Raw genomic sequence first — 26,946 nt, 5'->3', positions numbered from 1 at the left:
AAGGTCCCTTTTCCCCCTGTTTTGATTTTTGAGACAGTGTTTCACTGTGTAGCCTTGGCTGTCCTGTACTCACTTTGTAGACCAGGCTGGCCTTGAACTCACAGAGGCTGCCTGTCTCTGCTTCCCAGAGTCCTAGGATTACAGGCGTGCTCCACCATGCGCAATGATACAATAAGAATTAGATCAAAGAAAATGCAGGGCTAAATGTGATGGCACAGCCTCTAACCCCACTACTTAGGAAGTGGAGGCAGGCAGGTGGATCTCTGTGGGTTCTAGGCCAGCCAGGGCTGCTTAGTAGAGGCAGGCAGGTGGATCTCTGTGGGTTCTAGGCCAGCCAGGGCTGCTTAGTAGGATCTTGTCTCAATTTAAAAAAAAAAAAAAAAAAGCAGATCATGGTGTGATGGAATGATGTCCATCAAAAGGTGGATGACACAGATGACAGATTTTAGTATTTTATTTTAGTTTTTTATTATTCTTATCTTTCAGTTTATTGTTGGGGGTGGGTATGTGCCAAATTACACCTCTGGAGGGCAGAGTCCAGCTTTATGGAGTTGGTTCTCTCCTTCTACCTTCACGCGGGTTGCAGGGATCAGGCCTGGGTGGCAAGTGCCATTATCCACGCTGCTGTCTCTCTGGCTCTTGTCTGCTTTCATTTTACCTCACTTCATCTCATCCATCTGGTCTTCTCTTATCTTACATGTTTGAGACAAGGACTCACTTATCCCAATGTTGTGTGACAAAACTTTACCCGGGGAGATGAAATACACACCTACTCACTCCAGATAGGGAACCTATGGCAGCCAAAAATACAGGTACCACCAAAGTCCAACTTGGTTTACCAATGAGTATTATTGGGGTTAATTACAGGAATACGGGTGAAGGGTTCCTTGCAGGAGCCGAAATGACTCAAAGCCCACCCCAGCATGGGAACCTGGAGTAGTTCACAGCAAGCAACTCACAGGGATGCCCCTCACTCACAGGGATGTCCCTCCAGGCCCCTCAGGCAGCTGGGCAGGTCTCAGAGTCCTCTGCAGCTCAGCTTCTTTCCACCTGTGGGGCACTCTGGCAGGGAGGTGTTAGGAGACCCCACATTCTCCTTCAGACCTGAATTAGGCACAAACCACACCCGAACACCTGGTTTCACAGAGAGATCCTTTATTAACCAAGGAAGAAAAGTTAATGTGGTGGTGGCTTTCTGACTCAGGCAGAAAAATAGCAGCAAATGACCTTGCAGGTGTGTTGGGGGATGGTCTGATGTATTTTGATACTAATTACTGCTTGCTGTGTGACCCACCTTTTGCTTAATAAAAAAAAAAATCCCACCTGGACAGGACAAAGGCGATAGGTGAGGCTAAAAAAAAAAAAATCTAAAATAAAAACAAAAACAAACCCATCACAAAAAGAGAGGAGAAAGAAAAGAGAGGAGGCCACCATGGGTTAGATTTTAAAAAACAAAAACACATGGCTGGCATGGATAAAAGATCCAGCCCAAATAAAAAATATTAACAAGTATTTAAAATTATAAATGAGAGGTAACTTAATAAAGTTATTAAAAACAAATGACATAAAATTAAGACAGGAATCCCATGCCTGCCCCACTATGAGAGGTAGTTTAAAAGATTGAAACCTGCCCTACCCCAGGTTAACTAAGACTATTTTAAAATATAATGAAGTGTCTATGTCTTGATTGATTACTAACCAGACCTACAGATAATACAGATAATTTTAAAAAGCAATGCAGGTGTAACTTTTTTGTTTTGGTGTTTGTTTGTTTTTGTTTCTCTGTGTAGCCTGGCTGTCCTAAACTCACTCTGTAGACCAGGTAAGACTGGACCAGGGAGGACTGGAACTCACAGCAATCCTCCCGCCTCTGTTTCCCAAGTGCTGGGATTAGAGGTGTGGGTCGCTCATGCCCATCTCCAAAGGGAGGTTTTTTTTTTAAAATATCATATGTTAAATAAACTTTATTACCAATATTAATTTCACTTTTTTTTCTTTTATCCCGAGTAGTTAATTTGGAGGAATCTCCAAAAGGAGTTTTCTATGCTGGATTTCAGTACTTTGATAGCTGGATCTTGGCAGTTAGCCTCAGGAGGAGGAAGTGGCCAAATGAGGGAATAGACCTTGGTGGCCAGCTTTAGGCTAGGCAGAGGGAGTGGGGGAGAAGGCAAGGCTTTCCAGGGCCATGTTTGCCACGCTCAAGCTGGCCAGAGTCCCTTCAGTAGGGGCTTAGTAAATTTGGTCAGTTTCGGGGACTCCCTGGAGCCTTTTTTTTGAGTTGTTTACCTTCTTGTTTAAATGCCATTGCTTACTCTGCCAATTACCATCCCTGCAGGATGGAATGCTTCAATGTGGGAGGAAATCATGCTAGGAAGTCTATGCTGCTTTGTAAGAAACCTCGCATCGTGATTGCTATATTGCATCATTTCCAGTGGGACTGCCATAAAGCATTATTTTATCACTATAACGTATAATAGAAGACTGTTACTGATCCTGTTCAGATACTGAAGTTTCCCTATCCTAAACAAGTGTCAGTTTGGGAATAAGGAGATGTGTTCAGTGAGAACATAACCTGACACAGACACAAGGTCTGCCTTAAGGAGAAAATAGAATTTTAAACATTTGAGAGCTATTGAGTTAGCCTGATGATCTGAGTTTGAACTCCAGGACGCATCTCCTAGAGAGAGACAACTAACCCCTGCAAATTGCCCTCTGATCTCACACTGTGGCACATGTACACACACACACACACACACACACACACACACACACACACACACACACACACACACACCATAAATGAATGAATGTAATAAAAAACTTAAAAAAAGTTTTTTCAAGAGCACTGTGCTATGTCATGAGAATGCTGAGCAGTGGAGAGAGAAATGCTTGTGCGTGAGTGGTAATTCAGAACAGAAGACTTTTTTCTCGACAAAACAACTTCTTGTAATAAAGTTGATCCACTTGTGTGGGAAGAAGCATCAGTCTAGCTTGTATATAAGAAATGCAGACTGCCCTCAGGGAAGGTGGGGAAGGGGGCACATTTCTTCTGTGACAACATACTCCTTTAAAAATTCTTTTCTTTCTTTTTTTCTTTTTTAGTATGAAAAAATAGCACATTAGCTGGGCATGGTGTCACATGATTGTAATCTCCATGCTCAGGGAGACAAAGGCAAGTGGATCTGAGCTCGAGGCCAGCCTGGTCTACAAAGTAAGTCCAGGAAGGCCAAGGCTGTTACATAGAGAAACCCTGTCTAAAACAAAAACAAAAAACAAACAACAAACAAACAAAAAACCCCAACCAAACAAAAACAACAACAAAAGCACATTGTGACAAGAAATGTAGGAATCCCTTCAGTTTCACTCCCCAGAAATAGTATCAATTAGAATTTTATATTAACAGGATTTTGAAAATTTATATATACAACTACCCCCCCCCCCAGACACACACATTTATATGTAGCCCTAGGTAGGTTAGACCTCATGTAGACAAAGCTGACCTCAAACTCAGAGACCTACCTCACTTGCCTCTGCTTCTCCAGTACTGGGATCAAATGTGTGCATCACCACAGTCAGCTCACGTGGCTTTTTATTTTTTTAAATCGAGACAGGGTCTTACAACCCAAGCTGGTGGCTCATCACTGTGCAGCTCTGGCTGGTCTTGAATTCATTCAGTTCTCTTGCTTCAGCCTCCTGAATGCTGAAGTTACAGGTGCATGCCACCACACCTGGCTTTTATTAAAGGTGGGGGAGAGGGCAGAGTGGTGGGGGCACGGGGTTCGAGACAGGTATCTCTGTATAGCCTTGGCTGTCCTAGAACTTGGCTGCCCCAGATCCTCCTGGCTCTGCTTCCTGAGCGCTGGGATTAAAAGCGTGTGCCACCACACCTGGCTTTTTAAAAGAAATAGTTCTAGGAAATACTTTTCATCTTTGCAAAACTATTTTGTGAACAGAATATACGTATGTACAAAATACTTGTACTCAGAAAATGTAAATATGCAAACACATTTGGCTTTACATTCTTTAAAATGATTAGTTTAGACTAAAGGTGTCTACTCTTTTAGCTTCTTTGGGCCACATTGGACCAAGAATTGTCTTAGGCTACCATGAGGTATATAAACACTATATATGACTTTCATAATATCTTTACACCATAGTGAGACTTTCCAGGGGAGAGTCCTTTAAAATTGTCAGGCAGGTTATAGTTTATGATCCCTAATAAGGAAATGAATATAGCTAAGTAGTAAATTTTCACTGATTTTAAGTATATTTTTATTAAACATGTAAAAAAGGAGAGCAACATAAAAGTAATAGCATATGTGACACTGTTTTAGGAGCTACAGCGTCAGTGTTGGGCGGACATAATCCCAGTGCGTTGTCAAGGTGCTCCTCAGGTGCTCTGCACTACCTTATCCCAAGGTGCCACCCGTGAGATGCATCTGGGAGCACAGCTGCTGCTACAGAGAGCACTTGAGAAGCCCAGCACACACACCAAAGTGTTAAAGTCTGTTTAAAAATTCTTGTATCAAATGAAGGAGAAAGAAGCAAGGCTATATATTTTAGCTGGTCACAGGACTGTTTAGGCAAGGCATAGAAGTGCATACAATTTTCTGATTACTGTGAGCTTGCTATAGTTTCAGTTTTGTTTGAAATGTGATATGATTTGGAAAATTGTGTTAATAAGCTGGTTTTTCCCTTGAAGGCATGTTAGCTCACTCAAATGCGTGGTTAAATCTACTAAACGGGCTAAATCTGTAAGTCAGCTTTTAGTGTCACGTTCCGGCACAGGTTATGGTTTTGATACCATAAAGGACTGGGTGACATGTTGTAAATCACAAATTCTTTTCACCATTTGGCTTTGATTTAGCTATCATCCAACTTGTAAATGATGCTCCCATAACCTGACATCAGTGACGGTCAGAGCTGTTGGTGCTTAGGAAATTCAGCCTCGGTGTTAGTCTAGATGCTGTTGTCACTTTTATCATTTATTTATTAAAGATTTATTTTCTTTTATTTAATGTTTTGCCTGCATGTATGTCTGTATACCACACATGGACCTGGTACCCACAGAGGCCAGAAGATGCCATCAGATCCCCTGGACCTGGAATTACAGACTGTTGTGAGCCATTCTGTGGGTGCTAGGAATCTAATCTGGGTCTTCTAAAAAACAACCAGTGTTCTTAACTCTTGAGTTATCTCTCCAGCCCCTTGTCTTTACTTTTACCATGGAATTAATTGACAAAAAAATAACAAAGAGTGGGCCTTCCACATCTCATCTGCCAAAGCAGCACAAAGTGGAGGGCCAAAGAAAGCTCAGTGAGTGGTGGGTGCAAGAGGCACGGCTGAGGTGTGGTAGCCCTTTTAGTCATCAAAATGGAATACTTTCTTGCATTCTAAATGACATTTAATGCTGCTAGTTCACAATGGTAGTTAAAAACATTGATAATTGATGTGCAAAAAAAATTAATGTTTTAAATAAGTTTTGATTTTGTGTTAGACTACATTCATAGCTGGACAAGGCCACAGTTAGACATCTCTGATTAGGTCTTAAGGATGACAGACCATGTTAAGACTCAGTAAGAAAATATATCTCCCTCATACCCCACTGACCTGTGAAGTGAATTTAGAATGCAGCATGAGAAAATGTACTTTTGGAGTCTGGGACCCAAGTTAAAAGTCTTCCTCTCTCACCTGCTAAACTGTATACTGTAGGCAAGTTCTTTAGGTCAGATGTTACTCATTTATTAAATAGGAATAATAGCCACATCTTATGATGGTAAATGGTGTGTAATTTGTAGTGATGCTATTAAGGTATTTTCTATAGCCATGAACTTCTCCAAGCATTCTGCACTGAAGAATCTTTTACCTTCTTAGGAAGTGTGGGTGCTATCACTAACATGCTTAAAGATGTGGAAGAAACTGTTAGGCCAGTTAAATAATTTGCCTGTTGTCACTGAATACTTTAAAACTTTATTTCCTTTAAAGAGGGAGAAAATAGAAAATAAAGTGTATGTGTGTTTGTATATGTGTGAGAGAGAGAGAGAGAAAGAGAAAGAGAGAGAAAGAGAGAGAGAAAGAGAAGAGAGAGAGAAAGAGAGAGAGAGAGAGAGAGAGAGAGAGAGAGAGAGAGAGAGAGAAGTATTTGGGTGGTTTTTTTGTGTTTTTGGTTTGTTTGTTTGTTTGTTTGAGACAGGCTTTCTCCATGTAGCCCTAGCTGTTCTGGAACTTGTTCTGTACATCAGGCTGACGTCAAACTCAGAGTTCTGCCTGCCGTTGTGTCCTGAGTGCTAGAGTCTAAAGATGTGTGTCAGCACTGCCATAAGTACATAGACTTTGTGCATTTTAAAAGCTGCCATATACTATTCCTGACTGTCTGCTTTAGCTCCTGTGGATCTGGCCATGCACTCTCATTTCTGTTGTTTGTTTAAATAATTTCTTATGTTTTGGGACTACAATATATCGTTTTCCTTTCCCCCTCCAAACTCTTAAATATACTCCTTCTTGCTGTCTTTCAAATTCATGGTTTCTTTTTTCATTAATTTTTCTCACACACACACGCACGGGCATATACACATATATTCCTAAATTCATGGTTACATCCTTCTCAGTCTATGTAATGTTGCTTTGTATGTATGTTTTCAGGACTGACCATTTTGTATGGGATAACCAGTTGGTGTGTGCTTCCCTGGGGAAGACAATTTTTCTTGTTTTCAATATTCCTTAGTTGCCTGTAGTTCTTAATCTAGGGTTGAGGCCTCCTAGGATTTCCTGTCTCTGTTAATATGTCTGTTGGCCTAGCATAACTTCTGACATTACTAAAAGACACACTCACAGCAAGCTTCCTTATCCACTGCCTCTTACAGTCTGTCTACCCCTTCTTCCACAGTGATCCTTGAGCCTTCAGTATAGGAATTATTTTGGAGATGTATCTGTTATCACAGCTCTACTTTTTTTGGTGGTAGGGGGTTTGAGACAGGGTTTCACTTGTAGTCCTGGCTGTTGTGAACTTGCTTTGTAGACCAGGCTGGCCTCGAACTCACAGAGATCCGCCTTGTTCTGCCTCCCAAGTGCTGGGATTAAAGGTGTGGGCCACACGCCCAGCACAGCTCTCCATTTTGATTGGTTGTGGTTTTCGGTAATGGCCTGCCTGTTGCAAAGAGATGCTTCCCTGATGAGAGTTGAGGACTGCACTTATCTGTGAGCATAAGGACACATGTTTAGAGTGTAGTTACGGATTCTGGCTTAGTATGCTGGTCTGGTGGTTGTAAGCTCTCCTTCAAGATCCATGACTTCACTCGCCCTGGGTAGTTAGTTAGGTTTCTAGTGCCAGGTATGATTGCTCTTGTGTTCAGTGGGTCTTAAGTCCAATTAGAGAGCTGCTGGTTACTGCCAAAGTATACATGCCACCTACTGTGCCCCTAGGTTTATTGTTCCAGGCTGGTCATTGTTGTGGCTTATGTGTCATAGCTGAGCAGGGCTGTTGGTTGTTTCCCTCCTCTGGAAGCTTGCATTGTGCCTTCTGGTACCATGAAAGCTAGTCCTCAAAGAGGAGACTTTCAGGTCCTATCATTTCCAGTTTGTGGGCCTCAGAGCCCTGCATCTGAATTACATGGTATCTTTAGAAATAGAGACTTGCATTTCACCTTGGGAGGCAATCAGTGACAATAGCAGTAGTCTAGTCTTTGGAGAGTCTGTGGGATAGTCTTGACCAAAACTCAAAAGAGGGCTTCTCAGGCCTGGTGCCGGGGGCTTTGTTAAATGGTCTTTGGCTGTTGGCAATGTCAGCCTAGATGAGAACATTTCATTAAACTATATATGCATATTTATACGCAGACTTGGTCTTTGTAGTTTTTAAGGGAAGATTGTTATGATTCTGTATGGCTTTTTCAAACATCCTACTGTTGCTTTACCCTCTTCTCTTTCTTCTGCATTTATCTCGCTCTCCCCACCTTCCTTAGGCCCCTTCCATCTTTCCCATTTCTCTGATCAGATAGATCACCTGTTTCCTGCTGTTCCCCTCTCTATTGCTCCCATACTCTTCTCCACAGGCAGTGGTCCCTTTTTACTCCAGGACGTGTCCCCACACCTGATGACTTGGAGCTGGGACCCACAGGTGAAAGAGAACATTCAGTGTTCACTCGTCTTTATGGGTCGGAATTGCATCACCAACTCCCAAATAATGACACAGAGATTTTTTTTTTTTTTATAATTATTAAAGCTTGGCCTTAACTTAGGCTTGTTCCCCCAACTAGGTCTTAACTTAAATTAATCTACTTTCTACCACATAGCTTGTTATCTTCCCTCAGCCTTGGCACCCTGTTTCTTCCGTCCTGATGTGAATCTTTGCACCTCTTTTTTTTCCAGACTTCCTCTCTGCCTTCCTCTCCTGCCTTTGCAATAGGCTGTTCAGCTCCTTATTAAACCAACAAGGAGGTATTGGAAGGACTGTTTTCAAAATAAGATGCAGAAAAAGGATAACACCACCAAAGTCTGGCCTGTACTCAGCTGTCTTGTGGCACAGATATCAGCACTGATAAAACAGAGTCTTTACACAGTGCACAAAAAGATCACCTCAACAGTGCCTTTTCAGTTATGCTACTTCTATTTTTCACAAAGCTGCAACTTGTCTAGCACACTAGGAAAATAGGATCTGTGACTTCCAGTGCCAGGTTTGCAGTGGTTTAGCAGAAGCCAGAGGTGAGATTGGTATGGATTTTGTGTGTGTGTGTGTGTGTGTGTGTGTGTGTGTGTTGGGGGGGCTGGTTTTAATGGCTCTTCTAGGACAGCTATAGTTGATTTGTTGCCTGTCGGGTGTAGTATTTACTTACTGTCCCTTCTGGGAATCAAGGGCATGTCTCCAGAGCCCAGTCTAAGAATTATGGCCCCGTCATGTTCTCACCCTTCACTCACAGGACCTCATAAATCTCCCCACGTACCACCAACATAGAACTGCTATCTAGATTCTGCTTGCCCCATGCTTTACACCCAAAGCTTAGAATTCTACCCCACTTTTCTTTACTCTCATCTGTCTTTTGTGCCTACTTCTCTAGGGAGCATCCCCTGGTCTGAGCAGTGCAAATTCCACACACTTCAGGCTTGCAGTTTGAGCACCACTTGTTGGGTCCAGCACAGTTTGGTTTTAGAAACCTAACTGGGGTGACTAGAGAATGAAAAACACAACAGGCACACAAATAGATCCAATGGGCAGCATGTAACCATGAGAAACACCAACTATGCAACAACCAGATACCTTAGTGCTATTATTAAGTCAAAAGAAGAAAGCAAAGAGACCAGAAAGCCTTGATTGTTCATGAAACTTTCAGTAAGGTTTAAGAAATGTGGGACATGAGTGAAGGTGAACAAAGAAAATAATGTAGTAGAGCTGTTTGGTTATAGAAAACATGGACGTGGTGGCGCATGTCTTTAATCCCAGCACTCGGGAAGCAGAGGCAGGCGGATCTCTGAGTCCAGGACAGCCAAGGGTAACACAGAGAAACCTTGTCTTAAAAAACCAAAAAACCAAACCATAACAAAACAAAACAAAAAGGGTCAAAGTTGTTTGTTAAGTAATAAACTTGGAGCCAGATGTAGTGGCACATGCCTTTAATCCCAGCACTCGGGAGGCAGAGGCAGGTGGATCTTTATGAGTTCAAGACCAGCCTGATTTACACAGTGAGCCCAGAACTGCCAAGGTTACATAGAGAAACAAGTTTCAAGCCTATGTTATACAAGAAACAGACATACAACAAAATGGCACAAAAACTGGAAATTAAATATAAGCAAGGAGTCAGACGTGGTGACATGTGTGTAATCTCAGCATTCAGGAGGCTGGGGCACCAAGGCTGGGCATTGAGGAGACTTAGGGCTCTGAAAGATAAGGAAAGATAGCATAACATAGATGTGAACACAAAGAAAATACAAGTGCATTTTTCTTCATAGAGTCTCATGTAACCTAGATTGGTGGTCATGGAGGTCAATTTCTGAGCCTTCTGCCTCAGCCTCTCAAATGCAAGAATTAAAGGCCTGTCTCATCTATCCAAGTAGAGGTGACATTTTTAGTAGAATTCATATCATAAATGATCTGTACGAAAGAGTCCAAAGGCATAATGTGTAGTTAATATAGGACCATGAACCAAAATGTACTTGATGCCGTCGCACATACTTTTTGTTCACGGCTAGTGGCTCATAACTAACTCCCACAAGGCACATCATAGAGCATCCTAACTTTGCTCCTGCCTTGGAGCTGGTCGTAAAGGAATTCTTTATGTGATAGAAACGGCAAGGGCCTTCATTCTCCAGATCCACAGGGAAGGCAATACTGAAGGCTGGAGAAAGTTTCCAATTAGCACTAGTTCTTCTTCAGGTAGACTCACTGGCTCTGGTGTTGCTGCGCTGCAAAGGAAGGAATGCTAGGGAGCCTAGGCGACCAGCCTACACCATATAACATTAAGGTATGGTTGCCCGTGCTTCAGCCATCCCCATACAGTGATATCCCTGAAGGAATCCAGTGGCTAGCGTTGAAGTATGTCCAAGTAGAGCACTTTTGTAGAAGGTTCACCCAGAGAGCGTAGGGAGCTCTGTGTCCCTTCTGTCAGCCTCAGCCTGCCATCAGTACTCTTTGTTGTTTGAGTTGGAGCACGTGCTTCCCTGAGTTCTGTAATCTAACCAGGTGAGTTTATCTGACCTGAGAGGAGATTGTGGACAAGTTAGTGTCTAGCTGGTCATTCAGAAGCACAGGTCACACTTGTGCCAGCATATAACGTCCGAGGGGAACCAAGCATCGTGCTGCACACCTGTAGTTCCTGCACTAGGGAGGCAGAGGCAGGTGGAGCTCTGTGAGTTTGAGGCCAGCCTGAGTTCCAAGCGAGCCAGGACTGCATAATAAACTGTTTCAAAACTAAACAAACAACCCCTGAAATGCCAGACAGATAACAAGATGTGTAAGGAAGGGTTCTAGGCTGGGGGCTAAGCCCTAAGCCCATGGGATCTAACACTCTCCAGGTAGACAGAGCTGAGGTGAAGGACTCCAGCTCTGGGCTGCTCCAGCACATTGCTTACTTTGTTAGAAGGGGAAATCCTTACCTTTTCATGTATGTTATTGAGATCAGAGAAAAACAAGCCCTGCCCTCCCACTCAACTCCCAACATTTAAGCCAGAAACTGTTAAAAGAGCAAGAAGAAAACGATAGAGGTGTACCGATGCTGTAAGCGGGTCAGCACTCCAGGTTAGTGTACTGACATGCTGCTGTTGTCCTTATGAAATGTAAATATTTTACATTATGTATCTAGGAATCTAGAATGGCTAAGTGGTCTTCTTGGGTCACACAAAGTCAAACTCAGTGCTGTATCTCTCTAAGAATCCTAATTAAAGCAGGACTTGGTGGCACATGCCTGTAATCCTAGTACTTGGGGAGGCAGAGGCAGGCGGATCTCTGAGTTCAAGGCCAGCCTGGTCTACACAGAGTAAGCCCAGGACAGCCAAGGCTACACAGAGAAACCCTGTCTGGAAAAACCAAAGGAAAAAAAAGAAAAGAAAAAAATTCTAATTAAGGTAGATGTTTCCTCCTGGTTTGTTCAAGTTGTTAATAAAATTCATTTCCCTGTACCTGTGTGACTGAAGATCTGAGCTCTTCTTTGCCTCTAGCCAGCAGTGAGTTCTAGGGGCTGTACACATGTAGTCATGTGATCCTGTCCTCCTGCTTCAAGACCAGAAGGAGACTCTAGATAGCGCAGATGGAGTATTATGTAATGAAGGAATGACATTACTCCATCTTTGCCATGGTCTAGCTAGAAGTCAGTCACAACTTTATAGTGTACTCCAGTAGGAAGGGGTTACACAATAACAGTGACTCATTAGTGGCCACCTCAGTATGTCTGTCGCAGAAAGGGGAAGGGGGAAAGTAGATAAAGAGAATTTGAATAAAATAATCAGCAAGTTTTTTAATTTATTAATACCTATAATTTTAATACCTATAATTTTTAACATGCCTTAAAAATTTTAGCAACAATTTGAGAGGTAATTCATATAGCATAAACAAAACCCTTTAATACACACACATATATGGTGTTTAGTATCTTTTTTAACATTTATTTTTTCTGTGTGTGTGTGTGTGTGTACACATACATGTACCTACATGTACACATACCATGGTGTTGGTGAGAGGACAACTGCAGAAGGAGTCAGCTCTCTCCTTTTACCATGTGCGCCTAAGAATAAAAATCAGTTTGTCAGACTTGGTAGCAAGTCCTTTACCCACTGAGTGATCTTGTTGGCCTGCTTTTTAGGACTTTCAAAGTTTGTGCAACTGTCTTCACCATCTAATTTTTGAACATCCTCAGACTCTACCCCATGCCCTTCCCCCACCAAAAAAAAAAAATCAAACAAACCCCACCAATGCTCAGGAGCAGTCACCTGCCACTCCCTTCCTCATTTCCTAACAGCCATATATCTTTCTGTATATAGCGTGAACATCAGTGCCCTGGTGATTCTCTGCTGGGAGATGTTTTGTTTTCTGGGGCCCAATGGATAGAACCCAGGATTTTGTGCATAGTAGGCAAGCATTCTACCTGTGCTACACCCCAGCTCTCTTTCAGTATTGCATGGATTTTATATAGTATATAACCTTTTGTGTCTGGCTTCTCACTTGCATGATCATTTCAAGATTTATACTGTAGCATAAATGAATGCTGTATACTGTTTAGTGGGTGAATAATATTTGATTGCATGGATGTAACACATTTATCTGCTCATCAGTTTGTAGACATTAGGATTGTTTCAGTTTTGTAGTTATGAATAATGATGCTGTGAACATTTGCGTGTATTTGTTTCTTGGTCACACAGTAGATTTTTGTTTAACGTCTTCAGGAGCTAACAGTTTTCCAAAGGGCCATACCGTTTATATTCCCATCAGAAGTGTATGAGGGTTCATATTTTCCCACTTCTTTGTTACATGTTTAGATTATGGTTTTGCCTGTTCTTTGTTTTTGTTTTTCTCCAAGTCAGGGTCTCTCTGTGTAGCTCTGACTGTCCTAGAATTGTTCTGTGGACCAGGCTGTCCTTGAATTCACAGAGATCTACCTGCCTCTGCCCCACTTATAGTCACACTAGTGATTGTAAAGTATCATCTCATTATAATTTTATTATATTGCCAATGATGAATGATACTGGGCGCTTTTCTGCTTTTTATGTCATTGTGGTAGAATACCTTGACAAAACAACCTAAGGGAACATTTATTATTATTATTATTATTATTATTATTATTATTATTATTATTATTATTATTATTATGAGCATTTATTTTGTCTCACATTTGGAGCTACAGTATGTATCATGGTGCAGAGGTCACAGCTGCAGGAGTGTAAGACAGCTGGTCATATTACATCCATAGTTAAGAAACAAAAAGAGATGAATGTACCTGTTCAACTAATTTTTTACTTTTTATATAGTCCAGGATCTCAGCCCAGGGAATGGTGTCACCTACAGTGGGTTGGTCTTTCCACCTCCATTAATCTAATCAAGATAATCCCCCACAGGCATGCCAAGAAGCACTTCTCTCCCAAGTGATTCTAGATCTTACCAAGCTGATTATATATTTTCCAGTAGAGATGTGAGTGCTGTGGTGCACATGTGGAGATCAGAGATTACTTTTCAGAGTCAGCTCTCTCCTTCCTCAACTTGAGTCCTTAGGATCAAACCCAGTTCCTCAGATTTGGCAGCTTAATGTTTGCTAATATTGCATCATCTTTTCTGGTCTACCTGGAGTTTACCTAGAGTTTGTTTGATATTTGGCACTATGCAAATGGGTAGTTTTTGGTTTTGGTTTTGTCTCACCTTGTTTTATTGTAGTTTAGCTGAGATAATTGGAAATATGATCTATTGATAGATATCTTAAGATTACTGTTGACATTTTCGTTGGCCTTTAAACTGTCGTTTGTTCCATGATATGTTTATTATTTTATATATGACACTGTTGGGACAAGAAAACAAGGATAAATTTTCTTTTTAGGGTTTCTATTACTGTAATAAAACACTATGAGTAAAAAAAATTTTGGGAGGAAAGGATTTTTTATTTTTTAAAAAAGTTATTCAGTACTTGTTTATCTAACAAGCCCTGGGGATTAGGGATTGTTTCTTCATCTCTTCCATAAGTTTTTAAAAATTTTATTTTCCTCTCATACAATACATCTTGACTGCAGCCTCCCTTCCTTATAGGAAGGATTTATCTTATAGTTTGTAGTCCAACATGCAAGTCAGGGCAGGAACTCAAGTCAGGAAACTGAAGACAGGAACTGAAGCAGAGGCCAGAGGGTAACTACTCACTGCCTGGCTCCTCATGGCTTACTCAGCCTGCTTTCTTACAGTACCCCAAGACCACCAGCCCGAGGGGGTGGTGCTGCCTGCAGGGAGCTGGGCCCTCCCACACCACTCATAAAGCAAGGAGAATGCACAGCAGCCTTAGCTGGAGCTTAGTCTGGTGGTGGGTGCATTTATTCAACTGAAGTTCCTTCTTCCAAAATGATTCTAGCTTGTGTTATAGAAATAGCCAGAACCCTTGAATCTTTCCTTAAAACTCAGTTGTTAAACAACAGAAAACACTAGCCAGAAATCTACTCCCCTGTTGGAGCTTAAAAGTTTTTTTAATTTACCCCATTAAAAGTTGTACTATTTTAAGCATTTTTTATTTAAGGTTTTGATTTGTGCTGATTAGAAATCTGCTCAGGCAACACATTTCCCGAGATGAAGCCTGGAAAGGTTTGTAGACTGTGGCATAAGCAGGAAGTATATCAGGCTTTGTGGATACGTAGGAACGTCACAAATGTCCACAGTCACTAAGGTTGGGAGCATTGTAAAAATGGATCAGTAGCAGGAGCCACTGTCAGTTCGTTGAGCGGGTTACATTTCATATGTGTGTGCTACTCGGATTCTCCGTAGCAGTGTGTGTCGGCTGGACTAGTTGTGATTATTCATATACACAGGGTGCACTAGGATTCCCTAGAGAAAATTTCTTCTCACAGGGCAGTAACAAGGCGTTCATGTGGTCCAGTCAACCAAGAGCTGTAGTATGTATGTCTTGCATACAAAATCTTTTATGGATTTCATGTCCATGTATTCCTTGTCAGTGATTGTCTGTTTTTATGGTCATCCCTCAAATGAAGGATGTCCATGCTTGGTCCATACTGGTCCAAGACCAGTTTTCTTTTTTGAAGCATGTTTGTATGTAAGTTCATTTCACTCATTTTTTTTTTTAACTTTTATCTGCATTTATTTTATGCAGAATTTATTCCCATGCCATCAGTTTTTGTTTCTTCAGTTTCTTCTGGGATATCTTTTTCTTCTGTGCCACTTCCTCCTCTGGCTTTGGAACAGTCTGCTCCTTTTCAGTGAGGATCATCTCGATGTGGCCGGGGGAGCTCATGTGCAGGTTAATTGGCCATGGGCTCTGTAAGTTTGTCGGCGCATCTTAGGTGCCTTGTTCACCTAGATATGTTCAGTGACCAGGCAATCTATATCTAAACCCTTAAGTTCAGCATTACTTTCTGCATTTTTCAGCATGTGCAGCAAAAATTCAGCACTCTTTTTTGGCCCCCAGCCCTGAGTCCAGCCCCACTGTTTGGCCTGGGCGCACCTCCCAACCCCACCATTACACAGCCGGAATGGCACACACTGCTTCTTTAAAGTGACATCTTTCAGATACTTTGGTGGCTTTTCAGATATGCATACCCTTGATGGCCTGGGCAGGTTCCCCGGGTGTTCTTAAAGTGAACACAAAGATTTGAACATCTTGATTTGCATGATTTTGTAGGGTTTTCCCGGTCAAGTGAGTAGCGAACCATCTTCGCAGGTCACCTTGGGCTGCTTACAGGAAGAGGAACTCACTCCTTATTTTACTTTGATTACAAAGCCAAGCCTTTACTGTCTTGTTGATTCGGCTTGTTTTATCAGTCTCCCTCCCCAGGTATTTCTGAAACTGTTGTGTCCTGAGTACTGTCTTCCCAGCAGGTCCTTTACCTGGGGTCTTTTGGTTCGTAGCTTTTACAGGGAGTTGCTATTCACATTGGTCCATGAGTCCTTTTAGCTTAAGTATGGATCCAGTTCCTAAGGTTACTCCAGTTCATATAACCCATAGTAAAGCCTCCAGAATTTCACAGTTGGGCATTAGGACAAAAATTTAGAATGTGAGCCAGGCGTGGTGGCGCACGCCTTTAATCCCAGCACTCGGGAGGCAGAGGCAGGCGGATCGCTGTGAGTTCAAGGCCAGCCTGGTCTACAAAGTGAGTCCAGGATGGCCAAGGCTACACAGAGAAACCCTGTCTCGAAAAACCAAAAAAAAAAAAAAAAAAAAAAAAAAAAAATTTAGAATGTGGATATGAAGTGTGGTTGTTCTCAAAGTAAGCTGCCTAAGTTCAGCTTCAGGGCTTTTTTCTCCCTGCTCTAGGGCATGGCATGCCACTCAGACCCTGGAGTTTCTTTCTTTCCAAGGGGCTACCTTTAAATAAACACTGCTGTTTTCTACTAACAGAATAGACTAAACGATTCACATTTACTCTTGGGTGCAGGGACAAAATTGGGTGCAGTCTTTTAGGAGGCAGTTTAGATAATATCTAGAAAAAAAGTAAAGCACATATTCTTTGAACAAGCAACTCCAAAGCTATAAATTTGCTTTTATGGGCATATTTTCAAGTGTGTGCCAAACTATACATCTTACAATAATTTTTGTATCTTTATGATATCAGAACACTGAAATGAACTAACATTAAAATATTAAATTAAGGACTGGATAGATGGCTCTGTGGTTAAGAGCACTGGCTGTTCTTACAGAGGTCCAAAGTTCAATTCCCAGCGAACACATGGTGCCTCACAGCCTTCTATATAATGTGATCTGATGCCCTCTTCTGGCCTGCAGGTGTACATGCAGACAGAATATACTAAATAAATAAATAAATAAAATAAACATTTTAAAATTTAAGTTAAACGATCATCCCTAACAACAAAAGTGTAGGCTTTGTTGGACAGAATCACAGATCTGTGATTAGCTTCTTCCTGTCTGTGTAGTTGTGCAGTGGACTTGGTAAAGCTACGCTGTTAAGATGGATGTCCCTAAGATTAAGCCTGTGGAGTAGTATTATAGTAAGAGCTGTAATTAGAGTTGTTCCCAAGATGCTCTTTGTTACCCAACAGCTCTACTAAAGGGTGTGATGGATCAGAGGGTAAAGTTTGCCCAAGCACGAGGACCTGAGTTTGAATCCCCAGAACCCACGTAAGCTGGGCATGGCAGCATATGTCTTAACATCAGTGCTCTAGTGGGGAAGTGAGAAGAGACAAGAGAGCCTCAGTTCTTGGGCCAGCCCTCCTGCCAGAGCCGGCAGTGAAAACAAGAGACCCCATCACCCAGCAACACATGTGCTGTGCTCTCACATACAACCCATGCACACAGACACAAAAGGATATGCTTTTAAAAAGTACAGGCAGCTCCTGCCTGCATATCCTGTCCTAGAGAGGAACATGCTGCACCATGCGTGCACCTGCTCTTGGCACGTTACGTCCCATATTGCTGTCAGCCTGCATTTTTCTGTTCTGTTGGTCCTGGAGATGCAGAGTGAGTCATTTATTTTTTAATTCCATGGCTGATGGCTTTTCAGCCTGCATTTTCTTTCTTTCTTTCTTTTTTGTTATTGAATATTATGTATACAGTGCTCTGCCTACATGCACACCTGCAGGTCAGAAGAAGGCATGAGATTATACATTATATATGGTTGTGAGCCACCATGTGGTTGCTGGGAATTGAACTCAGAACCTCTGGAAGAGCAGTCAGCACCCTTAACTGCTGAGCCACCTCTCCAGCCCCCAGCCTGCATTTTCTTTCACCCCTTCTCATCTTCACTGCGATAAGTTTTTCCTTATTATGTTAGTGTTTGTGGTCCTGCCTCTGCAGTCTCTACTTGTAATGGGAATAACCACCTGATGATTCAGCAGCCACAAAGCCCAGTGGGCCACTGGCTGCTAAGACTTTGAGTGGGTTGGATTTGGATGGGCCTTTGCTGCCCCCTTCTGGCTTTTAGCAGTTGTAATTGAAAGTTGCTGCTAACTAAGCTTTCCTGAGGGCAAGTGGGGAAATTGCATGTGTGGATTGTTTTGCAATGGATCCAGTGTGGCCTGCTTGTAGATTCATTAAGCTGTTCTGTTCAGCTATTACGAATTTCTATCTTACCAGCTTCACCTTGTTTTAGCGGAAAAAATATTTTGAGGGAGAAGAGCGAGCAAAACAAGCTTTAAAATATTTTTTGAGCTGGAAGGTGGTGGCGCACACCTTTAATCCCAGCACTCAGGAGGCAGAGGCAGGCATATCTCTGTGAGTTTGAGGCCAGCCTGGTCTACATAGTGAGTCTAGGACAGCCAAGGCTACACAGAGAAACCCTGTATTGAAAGAAAGAAGTTTTGAAGTTTTTTGGTGGTGGTGGGTCTTCCCCCATTTCCTTTTCCCCTTTCCTTAATTTTCATGCCCTATTTCTCCTTAGGAGCTTGCCTATTGAGAAAAAGTGCAATTGTCATTTGAGATATTTACTTACCAATTAAACTATTAACTATACACGTGGCATGTAGTTCTTGCAATCTTGACAGATTCCATTCAGATTCAGCGTTGGCTTTAGGACGTTTGCTGTGTGGGCAGAAGAACCAGGCAAATAGACATAACTGCTGATACGACCAAAGGAAAGGCTACCGACTCAGGCGTCAGGCTGGGCTCATTGGAATGGGGTTGCCATCCGGCTATTTGGCAGTAGATGTGAAGATGAACAGCTCAGTGTCGGACAGTCTTAAACATTAGGATTCAAGGCTTCCAGTAAGCATTCCTTATCTTGGCTGTCTACTTGAGCATTTCCCCCATACGAATGTTTCTTCAGGATTAGAACAGTTTTTTTTTCTAACTTTGAGACAGGAAGCTGGGCAGTGGTGGCACACGCCTTTAATCCCAACATTTGGGAGGCAGAGGCAGCAGATCTCTGAGTTTACAGAATGATTCCAAGACACCCAGGGCTACACAGAGAAACCCTGTGTCCAAAAACAAAACAAAACAAGACAAGACAATACAAAAGACAGACAGACACTTGAAGAATCAAATTGTTTAGCCAGGAATGGTGTCATACATTTTTAGTCCCATTTCTTAGGAGGCAAAGACAGGTAGATCTACACAGTGAATTTCAGACAAGCCAGGTTGCATATTGAATCCCTGTCTCAAAAATGAATATTTTTTGTTGTTGTGCTTTTTGTTTTACGCTTTTCAAGACAGGGTTTCTCTGTGTAGCCCTGGCTGTCCTGGAACTCACTCTGTAGACCAAACTGGCCTTGAACTCAGAGTGCCACCTGCCCCTGCCTCCCAAGTGCTGGGGATTAAAGTGAGTCACCACCATTCCTCCCAAGTGTATTTATTTTTCTTTATTTTTTTTTTAGGATTTATTATTTATACAGCGTTCTGCCTGCTTGTATGCCTGCATGCCAGAAGAGGGCACTCATTATAGATGGTTATGAGCCAACATGTGGTTGCTGGGAATTGAACTCAGGACCTTTAGAAGAACGGCCAGTGCTCTTAACCTCTGAGCCATCTCTCCAGCCCACGAGTGTATTTCTTAATCATGTTGTTCATGCCTTAAAATAGGAAATGACCTTTTTCATCATTGAACCTTTTTGCCCTCCAGCATCCCTCCAACATGGGCACCTGTGATGAACAAGTAGAAATATGAACTGTCTTCAAGGAGCTTACAGTTCAGTGAGAGAAATAGTAATTTAATAAATAGTGTGTTATTTTATGATAGTATTCAAACAGAGAAGAAGTCTCTAGCCACAGTCTTCCTTTTTATAGAATAGTCCTTCAGATAACCATTACCTTGATAACCTTTAGTATGTAGTAAAGCAAATTGATCTGAAAAACAGATTTTACTTTTACCATTTGACAGCATTAAGTAGCACTTCTCTAGGCTTATAATTATTATTTATGTACCGTGCTTGAAAATATATTTATAATGTTTTCTAAATTCACATGATTAGGATGTAGTTTTCCAAAAGTAGATTGTGAGATCTTTGTATGTACATAAATCTGTCCTAATATTACAGCTATTTCCCTCTTAGTTAGAAATAAGAGCTAAGAATCTAAAACATTTAATTCCATGTACAGGTTGGCAGCCAATGTATTTTCTTACATGTTTAAAAACCATATAACACTGACCCTGCAGTCCTTCATTCATTTCCAGAGGTTGGGGGGGCAGAGTGGGCACATGGACAAGGGTCATAGAGACAGAGAGACTGACTGACTCTGATATTTTTCTAAGGCTAACACTAAGTAAAAGTCCTAAAGAATTTAAGGAGACCAAACCCACCAGTATTTTAAAAGGACAATAATAAGGCTAAAATAGATTTGTTAGTAATATCAGGTTAGTTTAATAGCCAAAGTCCAGCCAATATAATTTATACATTAACTAAAAAAGAAAAAAAAAATCATGATATGTAAAGAAAACTTTGGCAAAAATGGGGTTGAAGAGATGGCTCCACGCTTAGAAGCATTGGCTGTCCTTCTAGAGGACCCAGATTCGATTCCCAGTACCTACATGGCAGCTCACAGCTGTCTGTAACTCCTGTTCCCTCACACAGACATACATGCAGGCAAAACACACCAATGTACATAAAATTAATAAGTTATTTAAAAAAAGAATTGTACCAAAATTAAATTACCATTTATATACGTTTTCAGCAAAGTGGAAATAGAAGAGCCTCCTTAAGTTATTAAACCCTGAAAACTTCATACTCAGGTGTCCACAGTTGTCTGGTGGAGATTTGACAGAAGCAAGGTCTTCCCTCTGACCAGAGTGTACTCACCAGCTGGCGCAGAAGGCTCTTAGGTGAGGTGTGATAGCAAGAAAAAGATGAGTTCTTTTATTTTCAGCTCAATCTACAGAATTTAAACACAATTGTATATTTTTATAAGCCTCAAGGGTTGATATTAACCACTGTAATAACTGAATTAAAGAAAACGATTAGAATAAACCCAAGAACTGAGATGTAAGATAATTAGAGTATTATAGAAGCATGACTGAAAACACTTCTGAGCAAATAGAAGACCTCACCTTGCTCAGCTGTTGGATGATGTGGCATTACCACGGCCTCTCCTCTAGATTCAGTGAAGTCCTAAATTCTACTTGTTCTTTTTCTTTCCCTCTGTTTTTTTCTTTAGAATTACTAAATTTTGGGGGCTGGAGAGGTGGCTCAGAGGTTAAGGGCACTGACTGCTCTTCCAGAGGTCCTGAGTTCAGTTCCCATCAACCACATATAATGTGATTTGGTGCCCTCTTCTGGTGTACAGGCAGAGCACTATATACATAATAAATTAAAAAAAAAAAAAAAAGAATTAATAAATTTTTTGAGATTCAAAAGGTAAAGTACTTTTGGAGAGAAAAGATGATCTCTTCAGCAGATAAACAGTGGGGTGAGACTCCCTAGCCCAGAAACACAATCCATAAGGGTAATAACTTTTTTCTTTTCTTTTCCTTTTTTTTTTTTTTTTTTTTTTTTTTGAAACAATGTCTTGTTACACAACCCAGGTTGGACCAGAATTTTTTTTTTTTTTTTTTTTTTTTTTTTTTAAGATTTATTTATGTATAGTGTTTTGCCTACACCTACACTTGTGTGCCAGAAGAGGGCACCAGGTCTCTTTATAGATGGTTGTGAGCCACCGTGTGGTTGCTGGGAATTGAACTCAGGACCTTTGGAAGAGCTGCCGGTGCTCTTAACCTCCGAGTCATCTCTCCAGCCCTGAACCAGAATTCTTAATCTTCTGACCTTTGCCTCTCTTAGCTGAGATCAGAGGCATATGCTTACTACACCCGGCCAAAGAAAGCCAACTTGATTACCACCTCACCAAATCACATTCGAGGTCATATGTATATCTAAGCATGAGAAAGGAAATAGAGATCTCTTAGAAAATTCCTTAATGATCTAAGTGCAAAGAGAGCGGTAGATAGGCAGGTGTGTATGTGTTGTTGGGGATCCACCTCAAGGCCCTAAACTGCCTTATCACTGAGGGACACTTCCAGCCAGGAGTAGTTTTTAAATAATGTAACAACAGATGAACACCAAACCGTTAGCTACAGTTAAAAACGTAAAGGTGGAGAAAATTAATGGTGAGTGCGTTAGTGATGTTCCAGTAAAGGTAGAAAACCATGATGGCATAAGAAGGAGAGTTGTTAGAGTCAGATACATTTGAAATGAGACGATTCAGAATTGGAGTGGTATGAATTACTTTGTGATCAAATCTAAAATCCTTTATGATCCTGTTTGAGGGTGGATGCCCACCTAGGTAAGGTTTTTGATTCCTGCTGTTAGTTTGTATTAGAATGTAGGGCACCTGGGCTGATCTCAGGAGTAACTACCAGATACATTTGAAGTCACTTCAGCATCCCCATTTCATAGGCAGTGCTGTGATGCATTTCTTAGAAACTTAAGTGTCTTACATACTTCAAGAAGCTTTGTATTCACTCACAATTTCCCTGTGGCAAGAAACCAGTTGTAAAGGGCAGCCCTTGGTGTCAGTTCTCTTAAAAGCTCTTGACATAGCAACAACTTTCCCTTCAGATTCTGCATATGCAGATTTAAAATGTTAGCTCACTAGTATGTACTAATTACATACATTCCGTATGTGGAGCTAGCTGATGCCTTCTGGGCTGTGCAGATGGAGAACATTCCCATTACAGAAAGTTGTTGTGTTGTTTTTAAGCACTACAACAGAGCTTTCTGCCATTGTGGAAAAAGACAGCAAGCAAAGCTTTATGTTGAATAATTACTCATATAATTTTATCAGTCTCAGATTTGGGGTTGAGAAAGCATTTAGAAGCCAGGCGTGGTGGTGCATACCTTCAATCGCCTTCAATCCCAGCACTTGGGAGGCAGAGGCAGATGGGTCTCTGTGATTTTGAGACCAGCCTGGAAAAATGAGTCCCAGGACAGCCAGGGCTACACAGAGAAACCCTGTCAGAGGAGAGGGAGGAGGAGAGAAGAGAGCAGGGGAGGGGGACACAGAGGAAGGGAGGGAGAGAGGCGGAGGAGGCAAGAGGGCAAGAGAGGAGAGGAGAAGAGAATTGGGACTTAACAGTTTACAGTGTTTTCTCCAAAATGGTTGCTCTAGAAAACTAGAAGAGGACTTCGGAAGGAGGAGAATTGGTTCCATAATGGGAGTGTGGTGCTGGGTGTGAGGGAATACTTAACAGGGCCTACTGTCTCATCCCAGCCTCCCTTTGTGCTAGAGTTACTGCTAGAATTTTGATTTAGTGGTTGCCAAGCACCTGAAATTGTGAGACTTGCAGTTAGGGTCACAATAGAGCACTGGTGCTCAGTCTGATGCTGGTTGACAAATGTACACAGTTACATGTGGTGTTATTCATGAACAGAATGCATATGGTACAAACAGATCCTAAAACATTTTATTGTTGCTTATTTTACCCGAGGCCACTAAGAAGGAAGGGTTAAGTGGTCTAAAGTAGTTTGGGCTTGGTTGCTTTCTTCTCTGCCCTCTTCTCACCTCTCCTACTCTAGGTTTTTAGAACGCATTTTAATACAATCGACCAGTCGGACATCAAGCTCCCAGAAGTCCTTGCTTTCAGCCTTCCCAGTGTGTGAGCCCACCATTCCCTGCTTAGTCTGGATTTTCTGCTCATTGATCGTTTTCCTACTTTTTACACATGAACTTTTAATTAATCCTGTAATTTTTATCTGCTTAAAAAACCCACCCTTCCATAATTTCCAATGGCGTTCAACAATCTTTTCCTAGTATTTTGAGACAATATAGGGTTTGTCTTCTCTGTTCGATCTTGAACGCAATCGTTAGCCAGGAGGCTTCAGCTTTCGAACGTATTTCCTGTCTCGGAGAAGTTGGAGAATCTGTCAGACTCGTCCTGAAGGTTGGACAAATTAGTTACGAGGCTGCTTGTTCAGTCGTGAGACCCTACTCTTCCGTCATGTATAGACATATTATATTGTGAGGTTTCCTGTTCTACTGCTGAGTACTGGAGTTGGTGGCGGCAGCGGAAGCTTCCGCAGCACTAAGCACGGCCAGCGCTGAAAGATGCTTCCTTAACTCCCCACCCTTGCTGCCAGCGCGGACCAAACTGAGCTGGGCGGGGCTGCGCAGAGGAGCTGCGCGCCGGCTCTGTTGCCGGAACCGGCCCGAGCGGCCTGGACGCGCGCGGCCCCGCCCCCGCGGGTGGAAACAAAGTGGGCTCGGCGTAGGGAAGAGGCGGAGCTTTCCGGCGGCCCTGCGCTTGGCTGCCAGGTTTGTGCGGGCGAGGGGAGGGCCGGGCGTCCGGAGCCTGAAGCGGCTGGCGGCCTGGCGCTTGGGGCGCCGCCTGCGCGCGCAGCGCTAGCCACTGCGCGGGCGCAGCCCCGTGCGGGCCTGCGAGTGCCGCGGCAGGGTGCAGCGGGGCGGGGTCCCCTCGTGAGGCTGGCAGGCGGACCTCCGGAGGTCCCGGCGGTTGGGACGCCGGGCTGAAAAGATGGGGGATCCTAGGCACTAGCCAGCTCTTTCAGCGCTGGGCGTGGAGCTGTGGTTTCCTGGAGAAGCTCGTGTGATGGTGCCAGGAGGAAGGAAGTGCCGTGACAGCGCCTCAGTCGGAACACGGGTTCCGGGGACGAGGAGGCCGGGGGACGGCGGCCTCGGCGAGCTGGCCGCCGGCGGGGCGAGCGGTCACAATAGGAGGCGGCGGCCTGGCCCGGAGCGGCGGGAGCAGCCCCGCAGGGCGGAGCCTCCCCTCGCAGGTACTGGCGGCCGCAGCCGTTGGCGCGAGGGCGGTACTGGCCGCGGGAGGTTGGAGCCGAGCTTGGCGGACGTTTCCGTGCAGCCCAGCGCTCTTTGTTCCCGCGGCTGCTGGGAGCCAGTCCCCCTTGCCTGACTAAGGCGCAGGTGAAATGATGTCACCTGGGAGAACTCAGAACCCAGTCGGAGGGGGTCTTCTCTCGCGGCCTTCCAACCCACGGGTTTCTGGATGGGATCCGATTTGTTCTCCGTGGATGGAAATTCTTCCTTTCAGGGTTGAAGAATGAGAGAGGTTGGTTTTTGAAACGGGAGTTTTTCGGATTGCTGAAGGCCAAAGAGAACTAAGGTTTTTGTTTTGTTTTTTCCCTGTGTATGATCCAGCATGGACAGATCCAGATCTTTGTGTTGTGGAAATGGTGTGTGCTATTCAGTAAAATTGAACATGCTAATTCTTCTACCTTAGTCTTGAATACTTAAATATAGTAATTGCTAGCATGTGTTGCCATTATTTTTCTTCCTAAGTGGTGGACTTGAAACGAATTAGGCGCTTATACACAATACTTTATTAGAAATCTTAAGTCTGTCGAGTACTGCCTGTTTTACAGATACAAACTGTTACCGCAGTTTCTTAAAAAAAAAAAAAAAAAAAAAAAACAGCTTTGTGACTAGACTTCCAATCACATTTGAGTAATAGTGAATCTAAAAGTAAAATTTTGTTCATTTTGAGAAACACTGTCTAATGGAGAAATCCAGCTTATGAGAAAAATAACACAAGATCAAACGTGTCAGATCTGGCGCAGAAATGTGGAAAACTTAAGAAAATAATTTTGAGCGAGAATTTTATCACTGGTGGTCCGCTTGCCATAGTATCTTCTAGTTTATTAATGTACTAGTTTTTTTTTCTCCTTTTGAAAACCTGCTCATCCTATCCTGTTAATTAGAGGGATCTACTTTAAAGCCAATTTCCAAATTTTTTTCTGTAGGAGTACGTATGAGTTAGCTTGCAAGAACTGGAGGACTTTGAGGTTAGTGTCATGTTTTGCACCTAGCAGGTCTTGATGGCCTTACATCTCCTGTAAATTATGAAAAAACTGTATTTAAATATTCCTGATTTTTCCACCAGTAGTGTCTTACATTATTTTATTTTGATTTAGAAAACACTTTAAAAAAAACAATATGTTTGGACAACTTGCCCTGGTTGGTTCTGTGCCTCTGCCTGGTGTGTTCTGGAGATTCAAAGGTCTTGGGGTTTACAGCAAGTGCTATCATGTGCTAAGCTACTTCACCAGGCTCTGTCCTAAACTAAGTTGGCAAATGTTAATCTGCATAGGTATATAGACTTTTCTTTTCTAGAACAGTCTGATTTTCATCAAAGATTGAAACAGTGCTTAAAGGAATCTGCAAGCATCATAATGGAGAGTATAGCTCTGCTGTCTCTTTGCCCCCAGCATTGGATAAGGCATTTCGTTCACTTGTGTTTTAACATTGCCAGGCTGTGTTTATATTTTGTTTTGTTTAAGTTAATGTGGCTAAGAAATGTTTAAAATAAAAATATCCAAAATGCTTAGGTGCTTGAGCACATTGGTCAGGCTGTTTATCCTTAGCTTGCTCCCTCTGCCTTTAGTTCTGTTTGTAGTACTCTTTTATACTCCCTCGTTCTGGGAAGGTAGTTCTTGATTAGTCTTGATTATTGCATGGTATCTGAGGCTGCTTACAAATTCCCTGACGGTTTTTCAATGTAGTTTTAACTTCTTTTCTACTTTGCTTCATTAATAACTTGCTTTCGTCTTTCTCTTCAGAGAACATAAGCATTGCAAATATTCATTTGCACCATATAGTTATGGTTCTGTTCCATCTATCAGTGGATGCTAAATACCCATTATGATATTGTCTGTGAGAAACGATTGAATTCTTCATAGTAAGTTCAAGAGAAATTTAAACAGATGACGTACAGGAGTGACACACCCAGTCTCACTCCTCCCAGCTTGTCTCTCCATATTACTTAGCTGTATGTGTCTCACTTCTCTCTTACCATTGTGCTATGAAACTCTGAACTCGGGAAAGGAAAAGAGCAGCCTTTGGTTGTTTTTACCAACCTTGTTTTTTTTGTTTGTTTGTTTGTTTGTTTTACTTAAAGATCGATTTATTTATTTAT

At 42.3% G+C, this 26,946-nt stretch overlaps 1 protein-coding gene and 1 pseudogene across 1 annotated transcript in view; one reads left to right on the top strand and one right to left on the bottom strand.

Annotated features, from left to right (window-relative positions):
- Positions 1 to 26,946, top strand: part of Rnf38 (ring finger protein 38) — a 108,103-nt gene that overhangs the window by 45,148 nt on the left and 36,009 nt on the right. The gene's annotated exons all lie outside the window — the stretch shown is intronic.
- LOC127199375 (60S ribosomal protein L17-like) lies at positions 15,279 to 15,922 on the bottom strand (annotated as a pseudogene).

This window comes from Acomys russatus, chromosome 2, assembly GCF_903995435.1.
Source record: "Acomys russatus chromosome 2, mAcoRus1.1, whole genome shotgun sequence".
NCBI lineage: Eukaryota > Metazoa > Chordata > Mammalia > Rodentia > Muridae > Acomys > Acomys russatus.
The sequence above is the reverse complement of the archived record's forward strand: the minus strand, read 5'-3'. Positions and strand labels throughout refer to the sequence as shown.